Below are 14620 nucleotides of genomic sequence, written 5' to 3' on the forward strand. Positions count from 1 at the left end.
CCTTACTCCTCTGGCCTGAAACAACTCCTGAAAACTATGGGCAACCGCCTGATCCATGACTTTAAACCCTTTCTTCTTCCACCTAAGCAGCTTCCTAAAAAGCTGCGGCTAACCTGCCTGTTTCCGTTTCTAGTTCCGATTAACACGCTGCTGACCCAAGCAGAACCAGCGTTGGGTTAGCACTGATTCAAGCTTAATTCGTATCCTACCGCATCCTCAGCAACACTTTACAAAACTGAAATTTTAAGCTAGCGCTAGCATGGGTACCTGTCCGTTGCTCCGATGTCCGATACGAAGATCCTTTCCTGTGGAGCTCCACACCAGCAGCGTTTCTCTTAGCATCCCTCTGCCATTCTTCAGGTCCCTGTTCGGGCGCCAAAATGTTGCGGCCGCCAGCAGCTCGCAACATGAACGGTTCGACTGAGAAGGCTACTCGAGCTGTAAGAGAGGAATCTAGACGGGGCGAAAGAAGAAACGGAGCTAAGACAAATTCATTCTGATCAAAGCTCAAATTTTATTGTTGGGACACTAGTTATGAAGGAAGGGGGAGGGGACCCGATTCCCGCCGAATAATCTCTGGTCCAGTAGAAAGGTGCACGTGTGTGGCTCCTCAGGTTCCAGCAGTGGGCGTGGCAGAACGAATGAGCAGGAAGCTCCACCCCGAGCAAGCAGGTTTCAGGCTGGGGGAGGAGAGACTACATTTGGGGTTTGAAACACTCAAGCCAGGCCCAGTGGCTCTCTCTTCCCCCAGGCTTATAACCTACCCAGCACCATGTATTAGTTTTCTAAAAATTGTTCAATGTTACTATACACACAAATATAAATTGTTTTCACACACACACATGCACACACTTCTTTAATCAAATGGCTAAGTATATAAACGTTGTTTTTAATTACTAAGACATCCCTTGGTTCATATTAGTAAACATGGGATATTTCTTCACTGTTGGTTTGCTCTGTTTTTTTGTTTGTTTGTTTGTTTGTTTTTTAGTCAGTCCTCCAAACAAGCACATGGGTTGTTGTGTCCAGGTTCTCCTCATGTTTGCTTTGCTTTGTTTTTGTAAGCAACACTGCAGTAAGCAACTTTGTATATGTGTCATTTATGAGCACATCCTTTTTATTTTTTGAGGGAGGGGTTGGTTTTTTGAGACAGGGTTTCTGTGTAGCCCTGACTGTCCTGGAACTCACTCTGTAGACCAGGCTGGCCTCAAACTCAGAAATATGCCTTCCTCTGCCTCCCAAGTGCTGGAATTTTTAAAAGTTGTTGGTTTTGTTTTGTTTTTGTTTTTGTTTTGAAGCACATTCTTTATTAAATTTAGACAAGCTCATATTTTTCCTTTACCTTCCCATACCCCAGTTTCCAGGCTCGCTGGTCCTGGTCATCGCATCCTCCATCTCGTGAACATGGTGGGCAGTGTTCTCATCTCTACTGTGGCTTGTGCACTCTGTGCAATTCCTCTCATCCTAGATTCTGGAGAAGTCCTTCAGCAAAGGATTACCACTTTTACTCTCGGGGTAAATCAAACTGGTAAGCAGCCTGGGTTCCCTTTTATCTGAAGACTTTAGCTTGTGAGTCTCCATCCTTCTGGGCTATACAGATTCAGATTTAACCTGTGTGAGAGCCCTGGTTCACCAAGGGCCCAGCAGAGGAAATATCTGCGTTCCTAGTATCTTGCTGAGCCATCAGACAGGTAGTTTTATTTCATTTTGTTTCCTAACCCACACTTTCCCTGAAGGTGTGCAGGTTCTTATCCTGGCTCCCTTCCTTAGACAGACCTTGTTTCCTGTTCCTGAGTGGGCCTGAAAGCCAGAGCCACAGAAGCAGGAGCTGTTTGTACCCTCACAGTCTAACTACCACACACACACACACACACACACACACACACACACACACACACACTAAGCCAAGCCACTCATCCCAGGCGATCATCTCAGCTCTGTGACACAGCTGTTGGGTCCCTCCCCACGCTGATCATCTCTTCCAGACTTACACTCGGCTCTTCATGCATGGTCTCCTTGGTTACGTCCTGTCCAGGTGTATGCAGCATGTTTCCTGTGGTCCATTTTCTCTCTGAGCTCTAGGGTAAATAAGCTGACCCTTCCACTATCCATCTGCTCAATACAGATGGGAATAAATTAATCGTTCTCTAGAAGAACTGTGGTGTGTTAAGTTGGTGGGAAATCTTAATGGTGGCCTAAACCAGAGAGAAGTGTTGGGTTTCCTGACTGCCCTAGTACCTTCTAGTCAGGGCATGATTCTGCTGTAACTCTTTCCTCTCTCATTCACTACATGCTTCTTTTTTTTCTCTGTTGTGGTTAAAGAAGTCTTTAGATTGTAGGTCTCTTATCAAAGCTCAACATCCATTATGAAAATAACCAAGACTAGTAACAATACATAGATTATAATTTTAATACCAATATTTTCAGATGGAACACAAGGTCAAGAAATATTATTTTTTAGTTAGTTTGTTGTAGGACTGGGGAACTTCGAGTATACTAGGAGAGTACTCTGTAACTGAGCCATGCATGTCCCCAGCCCATTTCTGTTGTTGTTGTTTTGTTTTTTGAGACAAAATTTTCAAATAATTTCCCTGGGCTGTCCTCTTTAGCTCAGATAGGCTTTGAACTCATGTCCCTCCTTGCCATAGCCTCCTGAGTAATGTAACTGATGGCCATTGCTAAGAGTAACTGCACAATCTTGTCCCCTCTCTATTATTCTAGGACACATTGTGTGCCCAGTACCTAGGTGGGCATCCTGCAATCAGGTAGAGATGGGTGGTACTTTTGTAGGCAGAACCATCCAGAATATCTCCTCCCCTTCCTGCTGGCGAGTTCAAAAAGCTGCTTCTGAGATGTAAGGATGAAACACAAATCTCTTAAAAATAAAAAAAGCACAGCACTTTCAATAACCCAGAGTCAACAGGGAGAATGTAACTTCTGTAATAGAAAACTCAAAAAGTGTTCAGCAAACAAAAAAAAAAAAAAAAAAAAAGAATATGCATCAAAATGACATTCTGTGTTCAGTCATCCCACGACGCCTGCTCGAGAGAGATAAATTCGGCAAACTTATCAGCCAGCACGATGGAGCATCTGCTCAGTCATAATTACAATGATGCTTAAGAGAATTGACCCGGAATGAAAGCGCTCGGATCGCATCATCTATTCCAAGGGCGCAGCATTTTTAAAGTCCTTTCCCTCTAGGAAGCTGAAAGGCAAGACACTATCATGCGAACAGGATGGAACTAATTTCCTTGTTACGTTCCTTACAACACTTAGAATTACAAAATCATAAAGTCTCAAGGTCGGCAGGGAAACTGAAGGTCATTTATTCCCGCTGATTCAGATACCTCCTTCACAATACCACAACCAGTTGATTACAGAAGCTTGGCTGTCATAGCCTCAGGGATGGGAGTCCCCACTCCCACCTCCAGGCTAAATAGATGACCTGTTCCCCCACCTAGAGGCAGAGATTCCCAGGGGTAAGCACAGGTTTCCTATGAACCCTGATGAGACATTGTAACAGGCATGTCTGCTTCTCCCTCCAACTGATTCCCTCCTGAGAGCTCCCCAGCTCTCTTCCTCACCTTTCCCCATCTCTCAAGAAGATTAGCGCCACTATAGTGAGAGTAGATTAGCATCACAAGTGTGTTTCTGATGAAAGGATGAATGAGTTCTGTACCCTTGCCCTGTACTTTCTTCTCCTTCCAACCTCCTCATAGAATGAAACAGCAAGAAGTCATGTGCAAGATGCAGGTCCTCTGATCTTGACCTCACCAACCTCTAGAACTGTAATAAACAAACCTCTTCAATTTATAAAGTACCCAGTCTAGGGCATTTTGTTACAGTATCTCATTATGGTTCTGATCTCTATATTTCTCTGATTAGGGTCACTGAGCATTTTTCATGCACCTTTGGCCATTCATGTATCTTCTTTGGGGACTGCAATGATCCTCATAGTCTGTCATCAAGTTTCATGTTCATTTCTGCTTAGCATGGGAGAGATGGCCTGAGTCAAATCATAGAGAAATGCAAGAAGTGTCCCAGAATAGAAATAATTGGTGCTCTGAATCAGACTGTGCTAAGTGTAGCTAGCCTTTCAGCCTTTAATATCCTGACATTCCTACAACAGAACCCCTTTCTTTAAAGTGGGAGCCTCTTCCACACGGGCTGTACCGGGATCCAAGTCTAGCTTAGACAGTGTTCTCCACACCCCACAGAAGTAGCCACAGAGAGCACAAAGCAGAAAGTACAAGTGCCTTTGTTCCATAGAAATTTGAATCCAATCAGCTAACAATATGCAGCCCTGCAAAGCAGCCACTTGCTTTTCTAGACAGTACCTTAACTTAGCAAACATAATTAATTCCACCCACTTACCACAATGTTCCTTTCTCGGTCACTTCGATCCAGGGGTTCTCCACCTTGGCTACTTATTAAAGCCATTTGAAACACACACACACACACACACACACACACACACACACACACACACACAAGGTCCAAACTGAATGAAACTGGAGTGAGGGAAGGAGCACAGGTTTCTCCACAGGGCTACCCAGAGCCCCCCTACTTCAATCCCGTGCCAGCAGCATGGATTGCTCTTCCCAAGCAAGATAAGTCAGAGGCATTCACTCTGTGTTTAAATGCAATCTTTCCCGGCCTTCTCTTCCCCACACCAACCCAGAGCTGAGCAAGCAGGTGGATCCTCAACCTCAGAATGGGGTTGGGGGTTCTTCTGGCAAGGAGAGAGAGGCACAATACCAACTTAGGGACTGTAAGCTAGGGTGCAGGGATGAAACCACCAAAGTAGAACATTTTTGTTACAAGGTTTAAATTAGCTTTGCTTGGGATTGTATAGGTTTAAAACAAAAACAAAAAAAATCCAGCATGCTAATGGTCTTACAAGTCTTGAGAAAACCATATTTACATTTCAAAAAAGTTTCAAAGAGAGTAAACAAAACCAAGAAAAAGGAGTAGTATTCAGAGAGCCAAGCATCTGTGAGTGCATCTAGCCATCAGTGACTTCTATTGGGCATAGTTTACCTCTTAGCTGCTCTTAAGCAGTGTCTTTTCCTGGACTGTTCCCTTTTGTTCTCTTTCTCCCTGTCACAGACTCAGGTGGCCAGCCTGATCCAAAACAGAGGTTTTAGGTGAAACCTTTAGACCAGTGGTTCTTGTAACACCTTTGACAAACCTCTATCCCCCAAAATGTTTGTGTTGTGACTCATAACAGTAACAAAATTACAATTATGAAGTAGCAACAAAAATAATTTTATGGCTGGGAGTCACCACAACATGAGGAGCTGTATTAAAGGGCCACGGCATTGGGAAGATTGATAACCCCTGCTTTAAAAGTCAAGCATGCTTGGGCCTAGAGTAGTCAGGCCAAATCCCATCTCCAGAGCCAGCTTTTTAGTAGAGTAAAACAGCTCGTGACAATTTCCTCAATATTACCCATTCCCAGAAGACATTTGGATCTCTGCAAGACTGAACCCAGAGATCTGAGAGGAGGGCAAGACAATAAAGAAAGCTTGGCCATAGGGGGTTTTAGAAGAAGAGAGCAAGCAGAGCTTAGAGAGAAGAGATTTTCAGTTCATTTGCTTGTGCTGTAGCAGAAGTTGTCATAGTCTGTGAAGGTTTGGAAATCAAAGGTCCCATTTCCTGGCCATTAAGACTAAATGTCAAGCTTATACCAAGGCCAAGCCATAACACAGTGAAAAAACAGGCAGTAAAGCTCAATGTTATTTGAGTTTGAGGAGGGAAAAACGTTGAAGAAGGAAGGTGAGAGGAGTCTGTAAGTCTAATTTTGAATGGGAAAAGTCCATGGTTCATTTGAAGTAGGGGTGGAGAAGCAAAAGAATTAGCATAGGAGTTGATGTGTTTATAAAAAGATAAAGAGGTATAAGATTATGTTCTACAGAGCTGTGGTGATATATGAGAGAAGGGAGTGCCTCTTTGGGCCCATACCGAGGTATCCCTTCCCGCTGAGGGACCAGCTACAGGAGTTTATTCAGGGCATGGGAAGGGGAGTTAAGAGGGTAGTAGTGGCGGAAAAAGGCAGAGAGAGGGAGAGAATAGAGAAGTAGAGGCCAGCCATGACCACTTGGAGAGAAGTGTAAATTAAAATGGTGTCCAGTGTCCAGTCCAGCCCAGGTGGGACACAGGAAGTTTGATTGTGTATACCCCGAGCTGCTGCCAGGCAAGCATCAGGCTGTGAGAAGCCATAGGACCCCACTCTAGGGGCAGGGAGGCACAGTCTGAAGTCCCTAAGGAACTGCCGGGAGCAGGCTCGTAGGTCCCCAGGCCACACGGAGGCCAGGATGGCAGGTTTTAGCTCTTGGACACCGCAGACACTGGGCTGGTTGGCTCTGGCCCAGGGCAGAAGGGGAAAGGGCAGGAGGAGAGCTCCGGCTGGTTCTCTCAGGGACAAGAGTGTCCTAGGCTTACTTGGGCAGGCTGCTTGGCTTGGTGGAGATGGTGGCTGAGAACACAGAGAGGCCTCCTACAGGAGATTAGACGTGGCTCTTTAGAGGAAGACCTGCTCCATTGTTCCCCATGGTGGATGCTGATGAGAAGAGATGCATGGTTTTAAGGCATTTATTGTCATGGTGGAGAGTTGTGATGAGTGAAACCATAACCCACTTTCTCAGGGCAGGTGTGAGATTAAATACCTTTTGCAGGGAAGGGGAGCTTAATTGGTTAAGCCCTTCAGGCCTTTAGGTACCTCATTAATATGGATATCTGTCTTGAGGCTGTGATATGTAGTCATATCCTCTACCTGTGAAGGGGCTTGGGGCATTGCCCTACGTGACTGATGGCCACAGAATTATGGAGAACTGAGGCCTCATGTGAGGAGCCTGGTGTTTAGGAACATGGCGTGCAAACACCTTCTGAAAGAAAATAAAACTTGAGACCTATGATTCATATAATTTATGTCAAATAGCCCAAAGAGTTGTTTGTGAGCTTTAATGAAACAGGCCAGGGCATGCCCGGGCAGGCCCGTCGTTAAGACATTCCTGAGGCTGCTTGGTCATAAAGATAAAAAGAATGCAAAGGCATGTCTGGACTGGCCTAGTGCCTCCCTATCTCCTGCCCTTCTGATGTGGGTTAAATGTTAACCAGATGCTCTGCTGTTACCTCGATCTACACGTACAGTTTGCTGATGTTTAAATGAACCAATCATGTGAAACCGCACCAATTCCTCCCCCAGCCCCAGACCCATTTCTATAAAAACCCCTAGCTTTCGAGCCTTGTGGCCGACAACCGCTGTCTCCTGTGTGGGATATGTGTTGGCCCGGAGCTCTGTCGTTAAACTACCTCACTACCTCGTATGTTTGTATCAAGATGGTCTCTCGTGATTCCTTGGGTGCATGCTGAATCTGGAATTGAGTGGGAGTTTCCCCACTAGGTTCTTTCACTTTCATTCCTTGCAGTTACCTGCTGAGTCTCTAGGGTTTACACCTAGCTTCACCAGAAAACAGGCTGCATTTCATGGTCCCACAGAGAGTAGGAGAAGGGAATGAGGAGCAAGAGGGAGCAAGAGAGCAAGAGGCAAGAGAGAGGGGCAAGAAGGCAAGAGAGAGAGGAGGGGACAAGCAGCCCCTTTTATAGTGGGTCAGGCCTACCTGGCTGTTGCCAAGGAACTGTGGGGGTGGAGTTTAGACAGAATGCTAAAAGGAGTGAAGCTATAGGAAGAGAAGGGGAGTGGTGTGGGACAGAGTCTAACCCCAGTATGTCACCAAAGGGCAAAAGGCTTGTCAGGGCGATGCCCCAAATCACAGTGGAGAGGCATTCCTTTCAACATGATGGGCACCCAGGAGGGGATAGGGAGGCTGCCTGACATACCAATATGACATTTGTTGAGCAGGCTTCATTGAACCAGTGAGGGACAAAGAGAGAGACAGGGCAGGCAGCTCTGAGAGGACACTTACCTGAGCAGGCAGGGAGAGGAGTGGGTAGAACCTGTAGAGGAGAGGAAGTCTCTAAAGTTAGGTAGGTGGCAGGAACCAGCAGTGATCTCTACCCAGGGGGGGTCAAAAGGCAGTTTGGTTTAGTTAGGAGGGGTAGAGCCCATGGAGGCCTAGTATTTTCCTCTCAGTTTTTGACACAAGAAATAAATGAGGGTGTAATAAGACCACCAAATTGGACTACGCTGTGGGTAGATTTATTGGGGATTAAACTGCCGAGGCTATCTCTCAGGAGCCAGAGAGAAGCAAAATGGCAGAAAAGCAAGCTGATTTTATGTGACTGTCAGCAGGGCAGGGGCCTTCGAGCTGTTACAAACTGATTGGATTAACCAGGATCTAGATTCCCTCGCCCAGGGTATTGACCTTTGTGGGGGAGGGGGGGTCCCAGGTAAACAGAAACCTACTGTATAAGATTCTTGTAGAACACTGGTCAGGTTTCTGTTTGCCCAATTCCAATCCTTCTGTTTACCGAGTCAGAGTCTTTCTGTTTAAGACATTGTTACCTACACTACCATTTTAGGAACCACTTTGGACTTCATAGGGACATGTCCTGGCAACAAAGGTCCTTTGTGTCAGTTTAACACTTGTGAGAAGAGACTAGCCTTGGCTCTCCCAAAGAACTCAGAAGATCAGTCATCAATAGTTAAGACAGGCAGAGTAGACATGGAACTCAGAAAGGGTGCAATGTCAGCAGCTGGCAGACTGGACCCCGCCAGCATCCAGACCCATCTCTCATATATAGAATGGAAAATGAGAAACTTTCCTCAGCAAAGCAGAGGAGAGCCGGGCATGGGGACACAGACCTATGATTCCAGCTATGTGGAAACTGAGACAGGGGACTAATTCACTACTCCAAGGGTATTCATGTTACAGTGCGAGGTCAGGGCCAGCCAAAGGAGCTTGGTAAGACCCTGTCTCAAAAATAAAATAAAATATTAAAATGGCTGAGGTGCAGCTCACAATGGGAGGGGGTTTGCTTAGCATGTCTAAGGTCCTGGATTTGATCCTCAGGACCACAAAAAGGGAGTGGTCTCTCCAGCCCATAGGCCAGTCCTCCCTCCCCAACAACACTTGTCTGGTAAGCACAACTATGAAACCATAGCAACAGAAGGAGCCCTAGACTGGACTTGAAAGCTGACCGACTTCTACCCTGCAAGTCAGGCCAGGCCTCCCAGCCCTCCAGCCTTCCTCCTCATCATCTGTGGGGTAAGAACTGAACCTCCCCAACTCCAAGGTCTTGCACACTACCCTAGGGCCTGTTCTCTCCAGCCCTCTCTCTCATTCTAGAATAGGCAGCTATTCCAGGGATAGCTCCCAGAACTAAATACCAGACTCCTGAGGGAGAGGGGTCCTATGGGGCAAGTTTTACAGTCACCTTCCATCCCCAGACAGCCTGAGGGATGGGCTGAGCCTCAATGAGCTCCTTCCTGCTGGCTGCTGAGTGTCTGAACTCCCTCCCCAGCCTGAAGCTCCACTTTTTAACCTCACCCAGGAAGCAAGAAGTTCCTTGAGCATTAAGCTAACAAGCATCCACCCCTACTGGTTTAAAATACAGAACCCAGAGTAGAAAAGGCTATTCAGATTACTGGAGAGTTCTGGAGTCCCACTCTTCTCACCCAGCCTCCTTCCCATGTTCCCTTCTCCAGTGACCATACACCCAGCAAGTCAGGAGGTGGACAGGGATACACTCAGGCTGCTTAGAGACTTCATATGGACGTAGGGGCACTAGCATCCCTCTGCTGCTCAGCACACAATTCAGGTATCACAATTAGGGTGCTTACAGACTGCACATGGACATCACTAGCATCCCTCCTCTGCTCTAGCATCCAGTCCAGGGTACCACATCATTAGGGTGCTTTGTGTCCCTCCATCACAAGAGTCTCTCAGTGCTGCCATCCTCCATCAGGGCTCCTCAGCCATGATTGCTCACTGGAACTTCCTGGTCAGCCAAGTCACCAGGGCCAGGAACAGAGCCAGTGCTAGTTGTACCAGAACACACACACACACACACACACACACACACACACACACCCCACCCTGCTGTGGTGGGACCAGCTGTTACTTTCTAAGGCCATTCTGAAGCTGATGCTCAGCCACCCAGAGTTGAGAGGGGCAGCTCTTAAAATCCCCATGTGTCCACTCATTCTGTCATGTGTCTCTTAGAATGGGGAAGCAGCTCTTCCTAAATTAATTTTTGATGACTCATGAATAGTGTATACATTTCTTACATCCAGCTCACTGCTGCTTTGTCAGTATCTCGCCAGATCACAGCAGCATGGCTAAAGGCTAGGCCCCCTCATAATTAATCCCTCAATATTATGCTTTTCCCTTTCTCCAGTCTTTTCCATCCCTAGAAACATTAGAAAACGGGACAGTGTCTGTTGATGATGTCAAGTAATATGTGACATTAAGCAATAAGCGTTTTTTCTTTAAAAAAATCTTAAACTGTTTCTCTACATTGTTCATGACTTGCTAAGTGTAGCTTGAATATTTTAGTAGTTTTGGGATATTTTGTGGAATGAAAATACATTAACTTAGTTATCTATGGATACATAGGATATTTCAGAGATTTTGTTCTTGAAAGTCTGGGTCATGCTATCTTGAGTACAGCATAGTAAGTCTTACAACACAGGTTTTCCCTTAATAAACATAGCTTTATTTTTTTTCTAGTACATTCTTATATTTAAAAGTGAATGCCTTTGAGTGGAGGTAGCCCATGGCCAAGTGGAAGTGGAGATATTAGGTTTCATTTTAGGTCACTACCCTATCCTCAGCCCAGACAGCTCCCCTAAATGATTCTCCAGTCGCTCCTCAGCAGCAGGTATGAGGGGATCCATTCCCCACCCCACACCTCCTGCATCACTGTCAAAGCCTGCTTCACCAAACCTCCTTTTGTCCATAGCGTGATGAATGTGATTTCATTCCTTTCCTTTGTGGTCACATGACCATCTTAATAGACCAATAAGACATCAAAGTTCAAAGAGATTCCAGTGATCATGTACCCTAACCTCGTTGCTTTAAGAACGTTTCTGTTGCATAAAAATTACATGACGTCATCACAACACAAGTTTTCATTATGTATATATCATCTCTATAGTATAGTGAACAGAAATTAAAAATTCCCCTTTGCATTCTTTTTCTCTTGCTGAGAGAAGCACTAATGTTAACAGTTGGTACATGTAGTGGCGGCTTGTGTTCTTCTGCTAATTATGTTACCCCAAAAACCTGTCTACGGTGTCCCCCACATAGGACTAAAGGAAGCCTGTCCCCAGTTGGGTTTTGACTGCTCAGTAAAGTTACCAGCAGCCAATGGCTGGACAAGGAGACAGAGGCGGGACTTCTAGGATCCCTAGGAAGGGACTGAAGAAGGATGGAGAGGGGATTGTTCTATGATGAGGGCATAGGAGACGAACCACGCAGGGAAGTTGCAGGAGGGAGAGACAGAGGACATGTAGGGAGGGAGCGGGGATGGCCCCAGGAGGACTGCCCAGCAGGGTCCAACCCCAGAGTGGATGACAACCTCCTCGAAGCCACATAGACAAAGATGGCTCTCCATAAACTCCATATCGAGTTTACCTCGAGGAAGCACATGAAACAGGGAACCTCAACAAGCAGGGTCCAGGGCAGCAAAGATGAAATGTAGATTTAGTATGTATTAACTCAGAAATATCAGAGGAGAGTGGGTGTAAGCCACATGGAGTTAGGGAGAGGCCAAGTCATTGAGCTGTTTAAGGCATTTAAAATATAAGGCTGTGTATGTGTGTTTTTCTTTTTGGGGATCCAGAACACTGGGGTGGTAGGGAGAAGTGTGCACACCCGCCAGAAAATATAGAGTGGATTAATCGCATACCACAACAGTCACTACAAAATGAGCTATTTACCACAGGTAGATTCGTGCATGTAAATACATGAATACAGTAAGCAGTGGTTTTTTTTTAAGACTTATTAAACATTTTTAAGGCTTATTTTATGTGCAGAAGAGTCTTGCCTGCATGTATATCTGTGTACCATGTGCATGTTTGGTGCCTGCCTGAAGGTGTCGGATGCCCTGGAACTGGAGTTACAGGTGGCAGTTAGCTAGAAATGGAATCCATGTCTTCTGGAAAAGCAGTAAGTGTTTTTAACCACTGAGACACCTCTCTCTGCCAGTAATGGGGTTTTAGATTATTAAAAGATATCTGTGTTTTCCTGCAGTTTGTATTTATTTTCTCTTAGCAACACATTTTAGTACCTGTTCCTTATCAGCACACACAGACTTATTCCACTGCTTCCACTACTGCATAATTTATAGCCTGAGACATATTGGTCATCTATTGCTGTGTAACAAATTCCCCTCCTGTCTCCATATTTAGTGGTGTGTACAAAAATAAAAAATGAACAGATGAAAAGTCCCTTATCTCATCCACCTTCTGAAATTGGGAATCCTGGACCAGCTTGTGCTGGTCGTTCTGGTCAGGGCCTCTGGTGACATCGTAGCTAAGCTGTGAGCAGGGACTGCGGTCATCTGAGGCTTCCCTGGGGGCTAAAGATTGGTGTATCAGATAAGATGGCTCCCTTGCACAGCTCTGGGCAGTTACCTAAGTTCTGCAGCGTGCAGACCCCTTCAGGGCTGCTCAAAGACAGTTCCCCCAGAGCAAGGGATGAGGGAGGGAGATGGAGAATAAAATGAAAGAGGAAGCCCCTGTCTCTGTGAAACCTAAACCCAGGAATGACATGTTACTCCTGCAGTGCACCACTGGGCATTCACAGCAACCCTGGATTAGGGCATGAGATGAGCAGGGCTGGGCACACCCTGAGGTGAGTGTCGCTGGAGTCTGCTTGGATGCACACAGGGGCACTGTGTTCTACTCCCCTCCCCGTGGCCGCCTTCAAGCTCTTATGCTCACAGGCAGCAACACTGTGAGCACTTGGGCATACATCTGAATGCCAGGCTCTTGTAGTACTAACTGTTGTGAGAAGTGTGATTTTGACAAGGTCATACCACTCACTCCTTCCTACAAGACCAGGACGGATGGCAACGTCAACCATCAGACTTCCAGCCTGGTCCAGTTCCAGAGCCACATATGTTTGTGGGAAGATAAACAGGAAGTAGATTGTTAGGTCCCAAACCCAGGAGAAACAGCTGAGATGTCTATTTACCATATCAAGCAGACCTGGCTGCCAGATTTTCCCAGCATCCACCAGTCTCTACCTATTACAGGGTCTTCCTGGCTGGCATACCCTGACCCCTAACCTGAATGGCTGGGTTGCCCTGCCCTATGTAATCCAGCCATTTTGGCTACTTGCACCCCCTTTTTTTCTTAGCCTTTTTTTTTTTACCCTTCCTCCTTCTTAGTCTCCTGGCCTCCCCTTCCCTCCCCTTCCTCCTCACACAGCAGGCTCAGGGTGATGTTCACTCTGGCTTCAGACGCCTCTGTCTCTGCCTTCTGCTATGCTCTCCCTCATATCTACAATAAGCTTTCTTCTCCACCTAGGAGCAGTCACGTCCTCCTCTTTCATTTCTTTTCTTCATTCCGAGATCTCAACACGTATCTTGAGATGTAGCTGATAGAAAGTCCCAATGGTTGGTTCCCAGAATGCTAACAAACCATGTAACGGCTTATCTTACCCTGTAAGTGCTAAGTCTACACTGTCCAATGGCTACGCCCACTGGTTTGTGAACACTCTAGCTGTCTTGGTTAAAAGGAAGCTGATAGAAATAAGGAATCCTCCCCAGACAGAAACTGGCATCGGACGGACTGAGTTCAGTTCTGTGGCCATGTGTAAGCCACATCTCTCCTAACACTGCTTCTGCTGTGATGTAGACGCCGTAGAAACTCCTGGTAATGTGTGCGGTCTGGCCATGGAGAGTGCAACTGCTTTTATTCTCCCTACTGAACACATATTAGTTGTCCTTCAAGCTCCTCCAGTTTCTAAAAATATATTGTGCCTGCTGAGCTCATTTTGCCTGATTTTTACCACATCCCAGATCTCTGCTTTTTATGCCAACCATTATGTTGTGGCCTGGGTTTCTTCTTGTGGATGGTTCAGATGTTTGCTGTGTGGGGTGAAATGTGATCGAAAGTCTTATGAGAGCTCCCTACTTCAGCCCAGCCTAACCTGCCTCCTGTTGGCAGGTATGGGGGGTAGTCATAAAGGCTACTGTCCCTGTAGACACAGCTTGAGTCCTCTTCATGTCACGATACACAGCTTCAAAGGGATCTGGGATAGTGGGATGGGTGGGTGGTGGGATGGGATGGGTGGGTGTTAGGATGGGTGGATGGTGGGATGGGATGAGTGGGTGGTAGGATGGGTGGATGGTGGGATGGGATGAGTGGATGGTCGGATGCATGATACAGTTTAACTGTATCAAATGAAACAGCTTTTTCACAAAGAACATTTCTGGAACATCAGAAAATTGCCTGGTCAGGGGACTTGTATAGTGTCTCCAAAGGCCCAGGTGTTCAAAGATTGTCCTTAAGGTGACACTATTGAGGGGTGGTGAAACCTTTAGGAAGTGAGGCCTAACAGAACACCATTAGGTCGCTGGGTGTGTGCCTTACGGGGGGATTATGGGACCTCCGCATCTTCCATTTCCCGTCTTGCTGTTTGCTTCCTGGCTCATAATGTAAGGAGTTTGCTATGCTCAGTGCTCCCCACTATTCCAATCCAGTGCC

At 46.3% G+C, this 14620-nt stretch overlaps 1 long non-coding RNA gene across 6 annotated transcripts in view; it reads right to left on the reverse strand.

The window, feature by feature from the left end:
- Nucleotides 1-621: 621 nt before the first annotated feature.
- Nucleotides 622-14620, reverse strand: part of Gm46565 — a 39458-nt gene continuing 25459 nt past the window's right edge. For 4 of the 6 annotated variants that reach the window (XR_001781996.1, XR_001781994.1, XR_001781993.2 and 1 more), the window contains one exon: nt 622-2112. This is a non-coding gene — a long non-coding RNA (predicted gene, 46565). The remainder of the gene's footprint in view (nt 2113-14620) is intronic. The other 2 variants (XR_001781997.2, XR_001781995.2) reach the window with 2 other exon arrangements.

This window comes from Mus musculus, chromosome 16 (genome assembly GCF_000001635.26).
Source record: "Mus musculus strain C57BL/6J chromosome 16, GRCm38.p6 C57BL/6J".
Classification (NCBI taxonomy): domain Eukaryota; kingdom Metazoa; phylum Chordata; class Mammalia; order Rodentia; family Muridae; genus Mus; species Mus musculus.